The sequence below is a fragment of the Zalophus californianus genome, chromosome 7 (genome assembly GCF_009762305.2).
Source record: "Zalophus californianus isolate mZalCal1 chromosome 7, mZalCal1.pri.v2, whole genome shotgun sequence".
NCBI lineage: Eukaryota > Metazoa > Chordata > Mammalia > Carnivora > Otariidae > Zalophus > Zalophus californianus.
Window position 1 is genome coordinate 124,706,654 of NC_045601.1, and position 21,569 is coordinate 124,728,222.

The following is a 21,569-nucleotide window of genomic DNA, read 5'->3' on the forward strand; positions in this document are numbered from 1 at the left end:
CTGCATCGGGCTCCCTGCTTGACAGGGAGCCTGCTTCTCCCTCTCCCACTCCCCCTGCTTGTGTTCCCTCTCTCGCTGTCTCTCTCTGTCAAAATAAATAAATAAAATCTTAAAAAAAATTATTCACCAATCTCTCCAATTTTGGGGAGAGCAGTTTGCCCTGGACTTTACTTCTCTGATGAATCTAAGAAAAATGGCTGACTTTCAATTTGCTCGGTTTTTATCCTGTTGTAAGGACCAGAGTGACAATTCTAACTGAAAATCAGAAGTCTCGTTTTGTTTTTCTTTTTTAAGTTTTTTCCTACAATAAAGAATGATGCTACACACATTCTTATACATGTTTTTTGATGCACATGTACACGCATTTCTGTTACCCCAGGAGTGAAATATCTGGGTCCCAGGATGTGCTAATTTTTAGGTCTCCTATACAATGCCAAACACAATGTACTCCCTCTAGCTGTAAATGAGACTTATTGTTCCATATCTTCGCCAACACTTGGTATTGTTAGTCTTTATAATTTTAGCTGTTCTGGAGGATGTGTGTAAAATATCATTGTGATTTTGAGTTTACATAATTATTAAGGAAGTTGAAGACCATCTGGATATCTTGTTTTGTAAATTATGTATTCAGGTCTTCAGCCCATTTTTCTATTAAACTGCACCTTTCACTGATTAATTTAGAAGAGTTCATTTCCTATCTGGATGTGAGCCCTTTGTTAATCACATAGATCTACTCCCACTCCGTGAATCACTTCTTCACTATCTTAATGATATCTTTTAATAAACAGAAATTCTTATGTTTTTTAAAGATTTTATTTATTTATTTGTGAGAGAGAAAGAGAGAGTGAGAACACACGCAGGGGTGGGCAAGAGGGAAAGGGAGAAGCAGGCTCCCCACTGAGCAGGGACCCCCGCCCCTACGGGGGGCTCAATCCCAGGACCCCAGGATCATGACCTGAGCCAAAGGCAGCCACTCAACCAACTGAGCCGTCCAGGTGCCCCAGAAATTCTTAATTTAAATGTAGTCCAATTTATCAATCTCTTCTCATATAGCAGATGTTTTTTGTGGTTTTTTTAAGGAATCTTTATCTACCTCAAGGTCATAAAAATAATTTATCTTATGAAAGTTTTTTTTTAAAGATTTACTTATTCATTTTGGGGGGGTGAGGGGCAGAGGGAGAGGGAGAGAGAAAGTCTCGAGCAAATTCCCTGCTGAGTGCAGAGCCCAACATGGGGCTTGATCTCACAACCCCAAGATCACAACCTGAGCCAAAACCAAGAGCCGAACACCAACCGATTGAGCCACCTGGGTGCCCCTCTTATGAAAGTTTATTTTTTAACATTCCTATTTGAAGCTACTTTCTCTCTGGAATTGATTGTTGTATATGGTATCAGATAGGTTTCAAGATTTTCCTTTTTACATCCTACTATTCAAATGACCAAGCACCATTAATTTTTTAAAATATATTTTTATCACTGATCTATAGGACAATTGACCCTTGAACAACACAGTTGGAACTGCTTAGGTCTATTTATATGTGAATTTTTTATAGTGTACTACTGTAAATATATTTTTTCTTCCTTGTAATTTTATTAATAACATTTTCTTTGCTCCAGCTTACTTTATTGTAAGAATAGAGTATATATTGTACATATAACATTCAAAATATGTATTAATCAACTATTTATGTTATTGGTAAAGCTCCCAGTCAACAGTAGGATACTAGTAATTAAGTTTTGGGAAAGCCAAAGGTTATACATGGATTTTCGACTGCATGGGGTGTTGGTGCCCCTAACCCCCATGATATTCAAGGGCCAACTGTACTTGCTTTGTTATAGATCACATGTCCACATGCATGTGGGTTTGTCTGGGGGCTCTGATCTCTTCCATTTATCTAGTTTTTTTCCTTGTTTCTATATTACTGCCTTAATTCCTATAGATTTGTATTAAGTCTTTGTATCTATGGAGTAGTTTCTCTTTCTTAGTTCTTTAATTATATTTTGGATCTCTTGGCCCTTAGCATCTCATTTAAATTTTAGAATGAGACTATAAATTTCCATTTTTAAAACACTGCTGGGATTTTAATTTACTTAGTAATTAATTTTTAGTTGGATATTATTTATTTTCACAATGGTCTTTTTGTTTCTGATTTTTCCTGTTATAATTACGATGTTTTGTAGGTGATGATAGGAGAATTGCTAACTATTAGAAAGCAGGGACAGTATGTTATATAATCTTTTAAATCTAAAACTTATCCTGCAAGAAGAAACCCCTTTTAATTAAAGTTTATAACTGGGTGTTCATGCAGATTTGTTAGCATAAACATTCAATCAAGATTTGTTGGTTGATCTGGCATGTAATGGGAATCTCTAAATCCCAAGAGGGACAAATGGAACTCTTGATTGTTTCCACAGAAACAAACTATGGCAGGGTTCTTAAACTCCCAGGGGTCTATGGACATACTATCCATGAGCTCAGATTTCTCAAAAATATCTTTAGATGGTAATCTTAAAAAATTGACATAAGAATACTCTGGATATTTTGGATGACCTTTATTTTTATAACCAAGTTGTGTAATTTCTATGCCAAAAATTACAATAAAGAAAACCAGAGAGTGATATGTTAAATTTCTTTATGTTTCCATATCAAGTGTTACAGATTCACCAAAAACCTATAAGCCTCACTTCACACCACTGACATGAAATAACTACTGGATGAGGGTTTTAAGTTGCTCCGTGTTTTGTACATCAGTCTGGTGTAGAGTAACTCATTAGACTTTAACAATAATTGACTTATTAGGGATTTTTTTTTTCATATGAGGGTAGATTACCACAATAATAGTGAATATGCTTTCAGGAGAATCTATTCCAGTTTTATAAATTGACTAGTGTGACAAATATTTTAATTTCATTGATGATAAATGTGTTGTCCTAAGACTGACTCCAGCAACCCACCTACCAGAGCAAGCATGAAGCCGCCCAGACACTTCACTCTATATGTGAGTCAGTCAGTGTCCAAAGTTGGACTATCCATCAGGCATTTGAATGTAAGAGTGGCTTCCAGGTGAATCTGACTGCTGGCTCATTTCTCAGAGGCACGGGGGGTCAGGCACATCTTTCTACAGTAAAACTGCCCTGTGGTTCAATATCCTGGGGTGTTTACCTTTGCTGTTGGGGTTTATAGTACTGTCTAAATTGGGGGCCGCTATGATGGGACTGAGGAGGGGGTGTATCTACTCATTATGTACAGAAATGATCCAGGGGTCAAGGGCAGAGAGAGCCTTTGGTTGAGCAAGCAGAGTATACAGACTGTTTCAAATACAGAAGCACAGTGGCATGTTTGTTCAGCTCAAAGGTGTAAATCCACGTCCCATTTTAAATAAAGTGATATGAAAAGTGTGAGGAAAATGTTCAGGCACATGGCAAGGTTTGACTTTTGGGCTCAATATCATTTGTCTTGGGGAATGATGAGGTCGTCATCTATTGGCCCTGATCAGGGGTTCGATGCTCTGGGCAAAAGGGTCCCCCCACAAGAATGTAGGCCTTTATCAGTTCTAGGGGATGAGCTATAGATGTCAAGTTATATTCGACATGCTTTCCAGAAATCTGCAGCTAAGACTCCACAGGCAGGAGTAAGCAAGCCCTTCCTGGTGCAGAGAGTAACAATAGAAAAGAGTGCCCCATTCACAGGTCTGTGTTTTGGGGGTTCTAATGGATCTGTTTTAAGGGAACTGCTTGGTGAGCGTGATGAATCTGCTGCAGATCAAGTAAATCAGGGCTGGAAGTAGGACAGGGCCTTCCATGCTGGCCTGGGGCAGAGTAACTCAGATGGACACCGGCTGAGCCAGGAATGAGTCTTCCATGATGGAAACTGGTAAATGCCTGAGGTTCTCATCAAACATCACTGGGTTTATAGACATCTATAATCAGTCCAAAATTAACATGTCTACTGCTAATTATTTGTTGAGGTTTTTTTTTTTTCCTTTTAGTCAGAGGAAATGAGAGTGGGAGAGGAGGAAAAGGAAGAAACCCCAATGGGCGACAAGCCCACCGATGATTAACAGTATCCTTGTGGCATTATTCTGACTCACAGCTTGCTTAAGCTTGGAGTTTAATTGCTGTTTTCATGTTAAAATTGCTCATTTGGTTGCTTAGGTTCTTTCATAAATGCTTTAATTAGAAAACTATGGTGCAGGACTTTAGGACTTATTTTGACCTTCCCCCCACCCCTTGCCTTACTCTCCACTGTTCTAAAAAAATGGAAAACAGTTTGGTTGAATATATACTATTTATGTTCCATGAGAGCAGGGAATACGTGTGTCATGTTCACTGCTGTATTCCTGGGGCTCAGTACAATGTCTGGCCCGTAGTTGGTTCTCAGTAAATATCAATGAGCTAAATACTACTTTCCATACTGCTCTGCTTCAAACTTCTGAAATAATACTAATAGCTTCTAAGTTACAGCAACTTCTAGTAAGTGATGGGTAAGTGATGTGGAGAACTAAGGCAAAAGAAATATAGAAAAAAATTAAACTTCCTTATAACTTACAGCCCATTGACAAGTACTTGAGACAGGCAGAGCGACCTCTCTCAACCTCAACTCCCTCCATGTGAATACTTTGCTAAGAGCAAAAGGCAAACTTAGCTTGACCTTAGCCCAACCCCCAGGATCTTGTAAGTCTTCTTTAACATATAAAAACACCTTTCGAAACATCCTTTATCTCTACTCCCACAGATAATATGTTAACAATCATCCTCCAAGCATATGGCCCCCTGATATACACTGAAGGTCTCATGACTAAGGGTTTACTAGACAGTAATAAATGACCTTTTCCCAACAAGCGAGACCCCTCAAGGTCCTGGAAACCTTGCTTCCAAACTCCTTGAGACTTATGCTCTCCCTAACCCCCTCCCAACTTGAAAGTATATATTCAGCCATCCTCACACCCACGACCCAGGGCGGCCCTTTCTGCCCATGGGTCTGTCCCCGTGCTTTAATAAAATCACTCTTTTTTGCACCAAAGACAAATCAAGGATTCTTGAGGCACCCTTCAAGAATTCTTTCTTGACCATTCACTCCCAGACCCCAACATTTCACAGCAGTAAGCTTCATGCCAGTTTCCTTTGCAGCATTACACATTTATTTTTAAAGCACAGCAACTTGGGGAGCCTGGGTGGCTCAGTCGGTTAAGCGTTCGTCTCTTGATTTTGGCTCAGGTCATGATCTCAGGGTCGTGAGATGGAGCCCTGCATTGTGCTCCGAGCTGGGTGTGGACCTTGCTTGGGATTCTCTCTCTCCCTCTGCCCCTCCCACCACCTGCATGCTGTCTCTCTCAAATAAATAAATAAATCTTAAAAAAAAAAAAAAGGCAGCAACCCCTTTATTTAGATTAAGGAAAACAAATGAAAATAAGCACTTTGTCGGCCCACTCATTTTGTGTTCCGGTCATATCAGACATCCTTCATTTTCACCCAGAAGTAATTCTGATAAATGATCTGCTGGCAGTATTTTAGACAATCCATAAACGAGATGTTTAATCAGCCTTGTGGGCTTAACCCAAACATTTAGAGCAGGTCAATAGAAATTAGCCAAAGTCAAGTCTTCTCAAAATCTGGGAGATGATGTCCTTCAGAGACCTAGATCCCAGTGGACTTTGAAAGGACCCTCCTCGGAACGACCCACCTGACTTCCCAGGCTTTAGCATCTGCCTCTGTTGACTCAGAGGAGCTCCTGAAACAGACCTCAGCTACCTGCATTTTGACCTCAGTCCATGCTTTCTAATTGATTAAGTGCTTCTTTCCAGCTTCTCTCCGATCTCAGGTGGAAGACACTGTGGGCATAGCGGCCCCTGTGGGAGCCGAAACTAGGACTCCAGCAACAAGGACTGTCCTGAGCCAGCAGGACCCCCAGGAGTGACCGCAAGACAATAATGACCTGACCTTCACCACCCACCGGCATGTACCCACCGACCTCTGTCCCGCATTCTCCTTACGTAAACCTAGAAGGATTTGCAGCACTTTGGAGACAGTGTTTGAGACGCTAGTCTGCTGTCTTCCCGGTGTTGGACTTATGGAAATAAATTCCTTTCTTGCTCCATCACCCCTCGTCTCTCTACCTGTGGATTTTGTCAGTAGCGAGTGGCCAAATCTGGTCTGTTCGGGACCCCAGAGCCAGGCGCAGTCCCATTGGTACAACTTGAATGCATCGCATACCCACAGGCCTTCTGAGAAAGTGGCTTCTCGCCAGCCCGGTTCAAGGAGGAGGTGTGGCCCCAAGGGCTGCTAATTTATGGGTGGTCTCCATCATAGGACGTGGACTGGCATGAGATCTCTGCCCAGCAGGAAGAAGAATCACTATCTTAAGCAATCAGATTCTTTCTTTGTGGGGATGTGAATTTGAGACCCTGTAGAGACCATCAGAACTTGCTGATCTGGGCAGAAGCCTAAGGCAGGCAGAGAGAAAAGTGGCAGAAGGGATGAGTCTGGAAAAGCCACGACCAAGCATTGTCTGGAGGAGCTGAGTCTTCCTAATAGCAGCCCCAGCTCCAGAAGGAGCTAAGGTTCAGTCTCGAAAAGACAGCAGGTGGTGGAGTCCCCTGGCGGCTGCCCAAGGGCCGGGGCAGATCTGTCCACCGATGACCTTCCTGCCAGGCCCCAGAGCCCCATACGGAGGGCAGTCTCTGTTCTTTCCCCTCCTGTTGCCTCAGCTAAACTGGAAGAGCCTAATCAACACGCATATAAATAAGAACTCCCTGGTTCTAAAATTCTAGAATTACACTGAGCACAGTAAGAACTCATTAATGCAGCCCACATGTTCCAAGCTTCTAATTATTCCTTTTGGACGAAGCTTATTTTGCTCAGCAAAATTTTCTTACAGATAGCTCAAATTAAAGAGAGGGCAGAAGAATTATTTAAAATATTTCAGAGAACAAGCTACTAGTTTAATATGTTAATTTAAAACTACTTTATTTATTTAAAACGTATGACCTGGGGTGCCTGGTTGGCTCAGTCAGTTAAGCATCTGCCTTCAGCTCAGGTCATGGTCCCAGGGTCCTGGGATTGAGCCCCACATTAGGCTCTGCCCTCAGTGGGGAGTCTGTTTGTCCCTCTCCCTCTGCCCCTCCCCCAAACTGTGCGTGCATGTGCACGCTCTCTCTCTCTCTCAAATAAATAAATAAAATATTTTTTAAAATGTATGACCCAAGGAACTTCACTTAGATAGAATGAATAAGTATTGTTAACATTTCTGCTTCTTTTTTTCAACAAATATTTACTGATTCTTTCTCTGAGCCAGGCTCTATGCTAAGCATCAGAACACAGAAACAGAGAATCAATCAAATATAGCATAGTACTGTGCGTTAATTTTTATAAAATAAAATAAAAGATCAACATAAGAAATATCTCAGTGTTGGTTTTTGCCACCCACAAAATATATATCTATATGTATACACATATACAAATATATATGTGTGTGTGTGTGTGTGTGCGTGTGGATGGATAGATGGATGGATGGATGAAGGGATAGGAAGGAGGGAGGGAGGGAGGAGGAGGAAGGATGGAGGGAAGGAAGGAAGGGAGAAGCTTGCCCTCAAGCAGCTTAGAGACCAGTGAGGGAGACAGAGAAATGTATGAGCCATTGCATCGCCGAGACAGATAAACACAGTATGTTAGCACAGAAGAGGGGCATCTCCGTCACCCAAGGGCTGGGGTCCAGAGAGACTTCCTGGGGACAGCTGGTAAGGAGGTTTGAGGATGGATGGGGTGACCAGATGGAGAGAGAAAAGAAGGCACCTCAGGTAATGACAAACAGTGGAGCCACATGGCAGGCAGAGCGGGAAGGACAGTCAGTTCTCACCATCCACGGTAGTTGTGTTGTGTGAACTGAGTGCAAATACTGAATTAGTGAACAGCAGAACACTGCTCCTAGGGAAACACAGGGTTAGGTTCCTGGGAGCCTCTAGGCACAGTTTTGTCAATCAAAACCCCATTTGTGCTATATAGGTTCATGTGCCAACATCCTTGCAAAAAGAAGCCTGTTTCATCAGTATGGAAAACCTGCTCTTCCACATAACACCTTTCCTGCATAATGTGTAGCAGGTGTTTTGAAAATTCTTCCCAGGGCACCTGGGTGGCTCAGTTGGTTAAGCATCCAACTCTTGATTTCAGTTCAGGTCAGGATTTCAGGGTCCTGGAATCAAGCCCCATGTTGGGCTCTGCACTCAGTGGGGAGTCTGCTTGAGGACTCTCTCTCCCTCTCCCTCTGCCCCTCCTGCTTGCACTCACACACACTAACTCTCTCTCTGTAATAAATTAATAAGTCTTTAAAACAGAGTCTTCCAGAGCCTCCTGATCTGCCTCCCTTGCCTCCCATGCAAGTTTAATGCTTCTCACACCACATCACCTTTGAAACAGGCAAGTGAGCCAGCCCTAGCTGAGAAGGGTTTAACATTTCCCTGGCCATAAATTTCTTTGGTTTTGCTCACAACACTGCCCATTATGCTTTTTTTTATTTTAACCAACTGCCATCTCATGAATCCACAGGTGTAGCTGCTTTTTCAGCTTTTTCATAGCTTCATCACCCACTAAAGATGTTACTTTAGCGCTTTCTGGAATGGCCTCGCATACAAATTGGTCATTTCTTCTTTCTTTTTCTGGAGGTATTGTATCACTAATTCATTAACATTGAACTCATGGCTGATGGTCCTGTAGCTCATCTGAATGAAGTTCATCTAACACATTACTTTCTCTATAAATATAGCACATCCAGCCTCCTTGCACTTAGGAACCCCAGATATCACTTCAGCCTATGCTTGGGGTCCATTTTAAACAGTGAAATCACCAACAGGAAGCACAAAAATATGAAAAATGTGGCACTAAATAGGCCATGAAAAGGACACTTGTTTACAGTACGAGCTGAAATGAAAAGCAGAGTGTCATCTGGTTCAACCTCAGCTAGGAATGTGCACATTGAATGAGTCAATTTTTCCCCCTCTCTGCACATCTGTGAATAATTGCAAAAGTGCCAGGAGTATTGATTTTGGAATTACAAATACATTGTAGGGAGTAGGCAACTGACAAATACGGAATCCGCAAATAAAGCAGATGGGCTGCACTGCTAGCAAAGTGGACGGAGGCTGCTGTAAGTGGGAGGCTTGCTCTTGTCTGAACGCCATGCACTGCCACCGAAGCGTTTTAAACAGAGAGTGACATGATCTTTGCTGTAGAAAAAGCACTTTTCTCTAAATGTAAAGTGTGGTTTGAAGAGGGGAAGACTGGAGACGGGTCGGGGATGGCTGTGCTGGGGGAGGGTGAGAGTGAATGAACTCAGTCAGGGCAGGGGTTTGGGGAGCTAGTCTGAGAGCCATTAGAATCCTGGTGTCAGCGTTGGGTTGGGTGTGCGTGGTGAGGGAGGAATTGAGGACAACTCCCAGGGTTCGGGCTTGGGTAAATGAGTGGGGTAGGGCCATGGGTGAGAGCTCTAGTCTCCGAGTCAGAGATGCTTGAGTTTAAATCCAAATTCCAGGGACACCTGGGTGGCTCAGTTGGTTAAGATTCTGCCCTCAGCTCAGGTCATAATCCCAGGGTCCTGGGATCGAGTCCCACATCGGGCTTCTTGCTCAGCAGGAGTCTGTTTCTCCCTCTGCCTGCTCTGCCTGTCACTCTTTCTGCTTGTGCTCTTTCTCTCTCTGACAAATAAATAAATAAAAATCTTTAAAAATATTCCAAATTCCAGCAACTCACTAGCTGTGTAGCCAATAGACATTCTCCTTCACTTCTTTGAGCTTCGCTGTTTTCTTCTTTATATACAGATTCTATATAATGTTATTTTGAGATTGAAATAAGTGCTGGTGTTTTCACTTATATAAGGAAAACAGGAAAAACAGCAGCATGTGGGGTTAGGGGGAGAAGGAGAAGAGTCCCACTGGACACATAAGTTGGACGTGCCTGTGGGCATCCATGTACAAAAGCTATTTGATATGCTCTCAGGAGGCCAGGAGCAGAGAAGCTGGGGAGAGACATACAGACTTGGAAGTGATAAGCAGGCAGGTGGCTGCAACAACCACAAAGGATGGGTAGTTCCAGCATCAGAGGTCTACAAGACCAAGCCTGAGGAATTCCAGCACAGAGGAAGAGGCTGGAAAGGAGCTCAAGAACGAGCAGCAGGAGAGGAAACCAGGAGGAAAACCAGGAGAGTGTGGGATAATGGAGGGCAGGGAAGGAGAGTTTCCAGCAGGGAGTGAGCTCTATTAGTGTTCTGAAAGCATAAACCTAAAGTCATAGAACTTTTGAGCTGGAAGGGACCGAGAAATTTTTTATTATTTTTTAAAGATTTTATTTACTTATTTGACACAGAGAGAGATAGAGAAAGGGTTAGAGAGACAAGTGGGGGAAACAGTAGAGGGAGATGGAGAAGCAGACTCCCCGCTGAGCAAGGAACCCGATGCGGGCCTCGATCCCAGGACCCTGAGATCATGCCCTGAGCCGAAGGCAGATGCTTAACCAACTGAGCCACCCAGGCACCCCTGAAAATCTTTTAATCTAATCCCCTTATCTCTTCTGATGAAGAGATCTGTGATCCAACAGTCTTGCACAATTCACAGCGCTCACCATAGCACATACCCTCCCCAATATCTATCACCCAGCCACCCCATCCCTCCCACCCCCCACCACCCCAGCAACCCTCACTTTGTTTCCTGAGATTAAGAATTCCTCATATCAGTGAGGTCATATGATACATGTCTTTCTCTGATTGACTTATTTCACTCAGCATAACACTCTCCAGTTCCCTCCACATTGTTGCAAATGGCAAGATTTCATTCCTTTTGATGGGTGCATAATATTCCATCGTATATATATACCACATCTTCTTTATCCATTCATCTGTCGATGGACATCTTGGCTCTTTCCACAGTTTGGTTATTGTGGACATTGCTGCTATAAACATTGGGGTGCATGTACCCCTTCGGATCCCTACATTTGTATCTTTGGGGTAAATACCCAGTAGTGCAATTGCTAAGTTCCAAATATTTAAATATTCCTATCCCTTAGGTCCTTGTATACAAATTAACTTAGAAAATAATTACTTTTTAGTTTAAATGTCTAACCTATTTGCTCTGTTTTTAAAACTAAGTTTTATTATGGTATACTTTACATATATTAAAACTAAAATGTAGAGTTTGTTGAGTGTTAAAAACTCATTCAGTTTTGGGGCACCTGGGTGGCTCAGTTGTTAAGCATCTGCCTTCAGCTCAGGTCATGATCCCAGGGTCCTGGGATCGAGCCCCACGTCGGGCTCCCTACTCAGCGGGAAGCCTGCTTCTCCCTCTCCCACTCTAAACATTTTCATCACAGGAGAAAAAATTTTTTTCCTTTATTCTTTTTCTTTTCTTTTTACTGTATCTAGATGAGAAGATGAATGGTAGCTAAACCTGTTATGGTGATCATTTCACAATATATATAAATCAAATGATCATGTTGTACACCTTAACTTACACAGTGATGTCTGTCAATTATTGCTCAATAAAACTGGAAAGAAAACTTAAAAGTTTAAAAATGGCAGGAGTCATAACTCATGTTGAAGATAAGACAACAGGTCCAAAAAGGAGTTGCTTATGCTAAGCCCCATATCACCAAACTAAGATGTAATTACAGTTTTAGCTTTCCCAGAAATGAAACCTTAAACCAATCAGGAATTGCCTGATCAGCACTACTTGGGTTAAGCTGCCTGACAGACCCCTGCCATCCCCTAAAGGAAAGTGATCTTGCAGTAACCAACTGCTTTTTCGCCTCATATAACTTCCTTGTTCCTGCTCCCTCCTGCCTATAAAAGTCTTTCATTTTGTACAGCTCCTCAGAGCTCCTTTCTATCTGCTAGATTGGATGCTGCCCGATTTATGAACTGTTGAATAAAACTAATAAGGTCTTTAAAACTGACTCAAAACTGAATGAGGTTTTTTTTAAGATTTTTTTTTTTAATTTTTATTATTTATTTGACAGAGAGAGAGAGACACTGAGAGAGGGAACACAAGGAGGGGCAAAACAGGGCCTGCTTCCATGGCACCTTGAGTGAGCTGGAGTTATAGGCAAGTCTTGTCTGCTCACAGCACTGCCCAGGTCATCCCAGGGCTCATGCCTCACCTCCCTACACTCTGCAGCTAGGGCATCCTTTTGGTTTTTCCTCAGTTATCCAAAATCCTTATCTAAAAAGTTTCCTTTATCATTAATTCTGTCACAAACATGTTGACATTTTGTCCAGACAAACAAAAATCAAAAAGATCTTTGAGTTTTCTATCTTCATACATTACAACTTGAAAACAAGACTAGAGGAAAGAATGTGTAGAAACGCATAAAGAAAGTGATATGTTAAAGCTGGGAGAAGTCTTAGAGCTGAGCTCCCAACATTCAACACCTGCCACATTCCAAGGTCCTAGTTGCTACAGGTGGCTGATGGCTGCCATATTGGACAGTGTAGACATGGATCATTTCTGTCACCATGGAAGTTCTTGCAGGGGGCACTGTTTCAGAGAGTGCCTAGGTCACAGGCCTTTTTTAGATTTTATAGATGAGTAACTAAGTCCTAGAAGTTGTAAAAAAAATAATCCAGCTGGGGCGCCTAGGGGGCTCAGTTGGTTGAGCATCTGCCTTTGGCTCAGGTCATGATCTTGGAGTCCTGGGATGAGTCCTGCATCGGGCTCCCTGCTCAGTGGGGAGTCTGCTTCTCCCTCTGCCTCTCACCCCACTCTTGTGTTCTCTCTCTCTCACTCTCTCTCTTCAAATAAATAAATAAAATCTTTTAAAAAAAATCCAGCTAAAAAGGGTGCTTGGCTGGCTCAGATAGAAGAGCTTGCAACTCTTGATCTCCCGGTAGTGAGCTTGCACCCCATGTTAGGTGTAGAGATTTCTAAAAAAAAAAGAGTAATAATCCAGCTAAGAGAAATAGCAAGCTTGTGGCAGAGCCAAGAACTGAAAACCCAACCAGTTAATTCCACTCCTGAGCTCTTTCTCCCACATATAACCCCGCGGTAGGTCCAAGCTTGGAACGCCAAGGGTGTTACTGCCACTGTAGCTTAAAAACTGGTGTCAGAGGCAGAAAAACAATTCCAAATAATTAAGACAATGGACCCCCTCCCATGCAATGGCTGCCATTCACTCGCTGCCCAGGCTCTGTACCTTCCATGATCCACAGCCTGTCAGGGGGCTTCTGGGGGCCTGAGAACCAGCCTCCTCTCTCTTTCGCTTTCTCTCACGTGCCCGTGCCCAACCACTCACCAAATTCCATTTCTTTTCTTTAAAAGTTCTAGAACCTACTCCATCCCCCTTACCATCTTTGTTCTAGTTCTCAACATCTTTTTTAAAAATTATTTTAATTTAATTTCAATTATTTTAAAGTGTGACATTCATTAGTTTTTAGTATATTCACAAAGTTGTACGACCATCACCAATGTCCAATTCCAGAACATTTCACCTCCCCAAAAAGAAGTCCTACAGCCATCAGCAGTTAACCCCCCCTTTGCCCTGCTGGCCTCTCCCTGACACCTGCTAGTCTACTTCATGTCTCTAGAGATTTGCCTGTGGCAGACATTTCATATAATGGAATCACACATTATGTGATCTTGTGTGACTGGCTTCTTTAACTTAGCATAATGTTTTCAAGCTCCATCTTTCCTGTAGCACCTGTCAGTACCAGTACCTTATTTCTTTTTAATGGCCATCTCATATTCTGTTGTTCCATCCTCAGTTGGTGTACGTTAGGGTCGGTTCCACTTTGAGGCTATTATGAATAGTGCTGTTATGACGGATGCTGTACAAGTTTCTGTGTGGACACGAGGTTTCAATCCTCTTGGGTACCCCATCATTTCTAAATAACATTAGTGGATAAACCTTGCAGTTTTCCCTGCCTCCAGGCTTATCCTCTCACTTCATTCTCCAAACCAACATTAGAGTCTTTTATTATTTTTTTTAAGATTTTATTTATTTACTTGACAGAGACAGCGAGAGAGGGAACACAAGCAGGGGGAGTGGGAGAGGGAGAAGCAGGCCTCCAGCCGAGCAGGGAGCCCGATGCGGGGCTCAATTCCAGCACCCTGGGATCATGACCTGAGCCGAAGGCAGACGCTTAACGACTGAGCCATCCAGGTGCCCCTAGAGTCTTTTAAACACGCAAGTCTTCTATGTGTGTAAATCAGATCATTCTGAGCCAGTTTTTAAAAGCTTTCAATAACTTTCTATTGCACAGAAGAAAAAAACAAAACCCAAAAACCTCGGTGTGACCTACCTCTTCAACCTTGTCCCCAGGGTGATGATGGGCCCCAGGGCGACTGGCCCGTTTCCATCAACTCACGTTCAGGTAAACTGAGGCTACAGGGAGGGTCACCAAGGAGCAGTTGTCATTGGTGGTAGTATCAGTTTGCTACTTTCTTGTCCCCCCCAGTTTTCTGCCTGGGGTGCTTAGACAATGGGGACGGGGCAGACAAGCCTGCCCTACTGCAGCTTCTCTTTCCTCCACTCGGGCCATTCCTGAGAATCCAAGTCTCAAGATCTCAGACTGCTAGAGCTTCAAGGAGCCTTGGGAGCTTCCAGTCCGGTGACTTGTGGGCTGTGCTCAGGGAGCACCCCAGGTGTGAGGGTGGAGGACATGAGACCAAGTGGGCAGGGCTCCGTAGCATGTGGTTTTGTTTGAGGAAAATTTTTATCAGCTGAAAGCAAAAAGAGACTTGAGAACAGATTTATTTTTTTATCCATGTTGATTGGTTGATATGTCTCTTTTATCTCATGTATAGGCTAAACCTCCATCTCTTTTCCCCCCGCCATGTATATTTTGTTGATATGTGGGTCATTTGTATTGTAGAGATTCCCAGAGCCTCAGTTTGTATCTTCATTTGTTTTTGTTGTTGTTGGTTTTTTTTTAACACGTTCCTCCTGCCTGTTTGTCTCCTGTAAATTCTTCATTAGAGCCAGAGGTTTGAGGAGATTCAGGATCTGTTTTGTGTTTGTGATGGCACTGGGGGACAGAGCAACTTCACAGACGGTGGTGTTTCCTCCTACTGGGAAGATCCGCAGTCTGGTGGACTTTCTGGTGATGTTAGCAGCCATTAAAGCTCATTGCCAAGTCCATGGCCCATCAGGAATTGCAAATCGGGGACGTTCTAATTCTATTACTCCTTTTCCATGTGTTAGCTGGAGTTCTTCTGTAACCCTCTTCATTTACAGACAAGGAAACCAAAGCTACAGCCAACAGAGCTCTTGCTTCTGCAAGCCAACCTCGCTGCCCCCCTCTGAGCATCGCGGAGCGGCAGGTGGTCCTGCCTCCTGGGGGAGGCCTGGCGAGGCCAAAAGGCTGGCAGCGACTTCAGGCCCCCTGAAGGAGGAAAGGGAGCAGCTGAAGAACAGAAGGATAAATGCTGGCGGGAAAAGCTGACAATGAGCTTTAAATCAAAGGTAATAATAGAAGCGGGTGTGCGCGAGCTGGGGCCTGGGGCAGAGGTCCAGGAAGAGGAATCCTCTTGTTGATGACTTGCCTGCCGGCCGGCACAAGCACACACAGGAAGTGCTGTCTCCAGAAATATCATCACAGACGAGAAGAGGCTGACCAGGCTTTCAAGAAACTTTGGCGGAGAGCTCCCAGACACAGACTTAGGGGAAGGGAAGGATGATGCGGGCAAGGAAGTGGAGGGGCTTTGCGAGGCAGGAAGCCGAGCTGTCATTCCCCCCCCCCCCCCCCCCCCCGTCCCTTGGCCCTCGGGGCTCCCAGACCCAGCCTGATGGCAGAGGCTGTGGGATCCAGCTGCAATTTTTCAAACAATTAAGGAGAAGCGCCATGGCCCCAGGAGAGCATGCTGTGGTCCTCTTCTGAGTCAGCAGGCTCAGACCGGGACCTTTGGGGATGACATCTGAAGGCTCTAATTGATTCCCCTCAGAGTTAAAAATAAGAAGTAGCAAGCAGCTAGTCTTTTGACTTTAAACTGCTGCAGGAGGGTGGCTCTTTTTCAGCAGAGGTTTTCCATCAGAGATGCCAGAGAGCGGTGTCCCTGCTTGGCTTAACTGTTGGTATAGAGGCCCCGCACATCCCCTTTCCATTTGCACCGTCTCCTTCAGGAGGCTTCGGGTCCTGAATTCATCAGTTAGCCAGAAGTAAGTTCCATTTGACGGGACAATACGGCCATTCAAAACAAAGCAGCCCAAATCTCTTGGCTGAGAAAAGTCACAAAGACTCTGTGTTCGTCTTAAACCTGAAACAGTCACTCTTAAGACAGTTGAGTGAAAAGCTGTGAAATATAACAGAGAAAGTGGGCCAAACCATCCCCTTTGGTCATTTTGTGATCCGTAGACCAAACTATTGGCTGTGAAGGTTTTATTCTGCCTCCAATTTCTCTGGCATTGTGTAGATGTTTCTTCAGAAAAAAAATAAAAGGCTCCTATTCACCTCCAAGTTTGAGAATCAGAATAGAAAGGTCTGGGCTTGCAGAGTTGGGAAAGGAAATGAAATTGGAGCGTTCACTGTCCTTAGGAGTGATAGCCAGACTTCTCTCTTTCCCAAACCATGAACGCCAAAAATATTTTTTCTGCTTTTCTATGGAAGTTGGACAGCAGCAAAATCATCACAGACTGTCATTTATGAAAACACAGCTTAGTACAATGTAATCCATATAAACACAGGATCCCAGTATGGCCCAGTCCTGGCATGGTGTTGCCTTCCAAGAAATAACAAGCCTGACATTACAAAAGTAGGGTTGAGAGGAGTCCAAATCTGTATTTAGTCTCTTGAGGGAACGTGAAAGAGGAAACAGTTTTTAGACACAGCACAACATCTACAAAAGGTTCTATTTCTTCATCTTTCTCTCCCCTGGCGCCCAGGCCTTCCATCAGAGCTTCCCACGGACCCCACGCGGCCCCTCCCCCTTTCCCCTCCTTCCTTTCTGCCGGTCTCTTCACTCTATCCAACCACGGTGCCTTTCTGGATTCTATGATTTACTTAGCACCTGGATTCTGTTCAAAATAGCCCCAAAGAACCAGGAATTGATCTAGTAAGAAAGTGGGAGGTGGCAGGCAGAGGAAAGGTTTAAGGTATATATATGCAATTTTGTGCTCTTCCTTTGTTGGATCTTTGTGAGCCTAGCCAGGCAGGAAAGCATAGTTACTGTATCTCCCAGAGGGGCTTTGCCTCATCCCTAATCCCATAGCTGTTTTTCCTCCTTCCAGTTGATCAGGATTCCTGACCAGGACTTCTGAAGACACTCACTTTCTGAGGGTTTCCAACATTTCTCTTTGCAGACCAGGGAACAAAGATCCTGGCTTAGGGGCTTAATCCCTGTGTCTAGCAAGATGAGGGGAAGTTGTACTTCTTTCCAGGGGCCTCTGACCACTAAATGACCCATGCTGCCACAACCAGAGTGGACGGAGGACAGTTCCAACCCCTGAAAGTCTGAGAAGGCTAGGGGTGTCACTGGATTGGTATCACCATCCTGGGACCCACCTCAACCATTCCTTCCCACAGAAACCACAACAAAGGCTCTTGCCCACAGCTACTCCCTCTCCCTCTGCCTCCAGATCGACCCTGGTGCTCCCCACCCCGGGGTGTGTCGTGCCCCCTCCTCTTGGGAACTGTGAGTAGTAAACCATCTTTTCAAAGGGCAGTGTCTCCTAATCTGTTGGCTTTAATATACCTCAAATTTTCTATTAATACACTTTTTTTTTTAAACAGCTAGGAAACCTCTTATCCCCCTAAATGTCAGGGGTTCAACTTCAAGAGGGTGAGGCTTACCTGCTTTATTTCAAGATTTCCATGTGCACCCTAGTGCCTAGCTCTGACTTCTATTGGATTTTTCCAGGAAGGTGGCCATGGTTTTTCTTTCTTTCGTTCGTTCATTCTTTTTCTTTCTTTCCTTTCTTTTTCTTTCTTCTTTCTTTTTTTCTTTCTTTTTTCTTTCTTTCCTTTCTTTTTTTTTTTTTTTTTTTTTTTTTTTTTTTTTTTTTTTTTTTTTTTTTTTTTTTTTTTTTTTTTTTTTTTTTTTCTTTCTTTCTTTCTTCTTTCTTCTTTCTTTCTTTCTTTCTTTTCTTCTTTCTTTCTTTTCTTTCTTTCTTCTTTCTTTCTTCTTTCTTTCTTCTTCTTTCTTTCTTCTTTCTTCTTCCTTTTTCTTCTTCCTCTTCTTCCTTTCTTCTTTCTTCTTTCTCTTTCTTTCTTTCTTTCTTTCTTCTCTCTTTCTTTCCTTTCTTTCTTTCTTTCCTCTCTTCTTCCCCTTCCTCAGCCCAGATTAACTGACAAACATGAGAACTTAGCCCATTTGGTTTGTGATGAAATCCAGGATTGATTAGCCATTCTCAGTGCTTAATTCTCCTGGACTGACCTGACCCAGTCACTTCTGATTTTCCAAGCTAGACTCTTGCATCGTCCTGGTGGAGGGAACATGTTAGCAGCCTGTCCAAAGATGAAGCAGTCTTGCCTTTTTATTTTACCCAACTTCCTTTGCCATTCTAGAAAAACTTCTTAATTTCTTACAAAATTATATGTTCTTTGAGATCAGGTTAAAAGTCAACTTTAAGCTGCTAATTTCATAAAGGCATCTTCTGATTGGTGACCAACACTTATTTGTGAGTATATTCTGTGTTTCTATCATCATCGCATTTTCCTGGACCTCTCCTGGTTTTAGCACTGAAAGTACAGTACCCTAGGACTGGGAAAACCAGGGTAGTTGGTCATCTGACTTTTACACATCCTCAACTTCATGAACTTACCTAATGCTAAAAGCAGACTTTCCAAACCATATATTTGCCTTAAAATAGTGATTCCAACTCTGGTGAAGTCTCCACGTATGCCTTTGTCTTTCTGGTGGTTGTCCCAATCTGTAATGGTGTGTATCTGATCCACTTGTGTCTAGAGTGCTATAAATCCAATTAATATGGCAGTGAAGACACATTCTTGGATTGGGCCTACAGTGATTATTTTAATCCCAGATATAGCTGAGCACCATATCTTAGATCCAAAAATCTCATATGGTAAGCCTTAAAAAATATAACTCATATAAGCCTAGAAGTTCACATGACCCATTCTCAGTAAAGATGTCATATTTAAAAAGCAATTCAAGTTTTATGTATATTATAAACACTAACATATTGCTCATTTTATCCTTATTATAATAGCATTAAATATCACAAAGTGGAAAGAGTTATGGGTGAGTTCTGGGTACCATGGGGTTCTGTTGAGTGGTTCTGTGCCCTGATGAAGGTAGTAAAGAGGGTATCCACCTCTGTTCCCTCCAGCTTGAGGTCTTTGTTAGAGTCAGAAGTCTCCTTAAAAATCAGTCAGCATTGCTCTCTTTCAATAGTTTTCTACAGTATATGTGATTAATAAATTCTGGGTGATTAAATGGCCTTGTTAAGCTCAATTTCTCAGAGTCATTGTCTACTAAATATTTCATTTTCCATTAAAGTTATGAGCATCTGTATCCTAAGATTTGTATAGAATATAGGTGGTAATTTTGGTGATAGCTCTTCATGATTCTGTAAGAACTTTCCCATATGATCAACTCTCTTTCATGGCTATCTGGGCTCAGCAGAATGGCAACATCACATTTAAAGACAGGCTCTATTTTGACACTGCACTCTGTGCTGTCCATCAGGGACCCCTACTTCACCTTTGATTTTTTACACAAAAAAGTTCAGTGATGCAAGAAGGAGGGTAGCAGCCTAAGGAGGAGGGTGGGTAGGATAGCTGCGTGGTGTGTACCTCAAGGGAGGAAACCAGTGCCTAAAGGAAGGTAAGTATTGGCCTGAAGGGGACAATGAGAAGGACAGAAAGCTGGTAGTCCTCTGAGCTCATGGAACTGGGGAATAAGTATAGAAGAATTAGCAGAACTTGCTCCAGAGGCTGCAAGGGAAGCAGTTCCCTCAGGGGAGCAAGGAGATAGAACAACCTTCAGAGAGGAAGTTGTGAAGAGAGCTGAGGACAAAGGTTTCAATTACAGGGTGAGGAAGATGTGAGCGGGCTCACTGCAGAGGAAGCTTTGAAGAAGAGCCAGCATTGGAAAGAAGAGCAGTGAGGTGATGAAGATCTCGTGGATTTCATCACTGTGAGACAGGCCTGATGTTTGTCAGGAGTACCAGACCTTCACCACCACCTCTGGCCCCAGAGGACTCTTGTGTTCCTGAAGTGGGAACCTGCATCCTCCTCTGCACACACAACATGGAGCCCCTGCCACTACTACCCATGCTGCGAATCTGATGATGGGCTCTTCTTTCAGGCCTGAAGGCATTGGCAAGTAAGGGGTTTGCCTTCAGAAGACCCAATCCACAGGAGCCCAAACATAGCTAATGTACACTATGTACTGTGCCTGAGAGTCCCTTGCATCCTGTTACCCCCACAGAACTACCCCCTGCCAAAAGAACACAGCAGCTGAGATAAGCAGTTTTGGAATTTGTAGGGCCTAACACTTAACAACTGCTAGAACCTTCAACAGGTAAGGTATTAGATGTTCTAACTCTGTTTCCTCATCTTTAACATGGGAATAATAATAGCTCATTATAGTAGTACATGGCCTCTTTGATTGAGAACCTAATTTGGATCTTTTTCAAAAGAAAAGTTTTGGGTTTGTTTTGTTTTTAGATTTTTTTTTTATCAGAGAGAGAAGCACAAGCAGGGAGAGCAGCAGGCAGGGGAGAAGCAGGCTCCCCACTGAGCAGGGAGCCTGATGTGGGACTTGATCCCAGGATTCTGGGATCATGACCTGAGCTGAAGGCAGATGCTTAACTGACTGAGCCACCCAGGCATCCCTCAAAAGGAAAGTCTGGTAGAATAGTTTGAGATCTCTTTTCGAAAAGAAAAGTTTGGATGTAAGGAAGATGTGAAGTAGGAAGCATCCAGAGTCCCTCTCTCCATGTAGACAAAAATTGCAGTGGCAGAAATCTCTCTAACTATTTTATACCCAGGGACTCTACTGAAGGCTTGCAACATCTAGAAGAAGGCTTACATAGTAAGTTGTAGTTAATTTTGGTCACCTTCAACTCTTAACACAATAGCATTCCCACACACACTAGGCCCCTAGGCAGCCATGCATATGTTCCTGAAGCAGCTTGCACACAGTTTGCAAGAGCTAGGTTGGGTGAGAAGGACTTTGTCCTCTAAATAACAGGGATCTGTCTTTGATCACTGATTGCTGCTTCTGATTGCAGAGATACAGACACAGAGATGGGCAACATTGTTATAGTTTTCATTACCATTTTTATAAACCCTGACTTCTCCAAAGTGCTTTCAGGGGGATTTAAACAGCTGGCCCGTGTTTTGGGAGACTTCTTTCCCTTCATGCTCCCCTTTTTTCCTTTCAGGGGCTAGACATTTAAGGACTAGGACATTCAAAAGCAACCACATACACATTTAAGATATGAATACATATACATTTGCACACATGAATTTAGAACATCACAGTGTGTACCCAGGGAAAGGCACAGGCTCAGAAAAGGCTTGAGAAGACTTTAGTTTACAACTCAGGCTGATTTCTATAAAAACAAAACCAAAAACCAGCAAGGGGAGAATCTGCATTCCACACTTAACACATGATAAGATTCAAATGTCCAGT

The 21,569-nt window shown here is 43.1% G+C and overlaps 1 protein-coding gene across 1 annotated transcript in view; it reads right to left on the reverse strand.

Moving 5' to 3' along the window:
• LYRM4 (LYR motif containing 4) overlaps positions 1-21,569 on the reverse strand; it is a 264,832-nt gene that overhangs the window by 22,737 nt on the left and 220,526 nt on the right. The window lies entirely within an intron of this gene.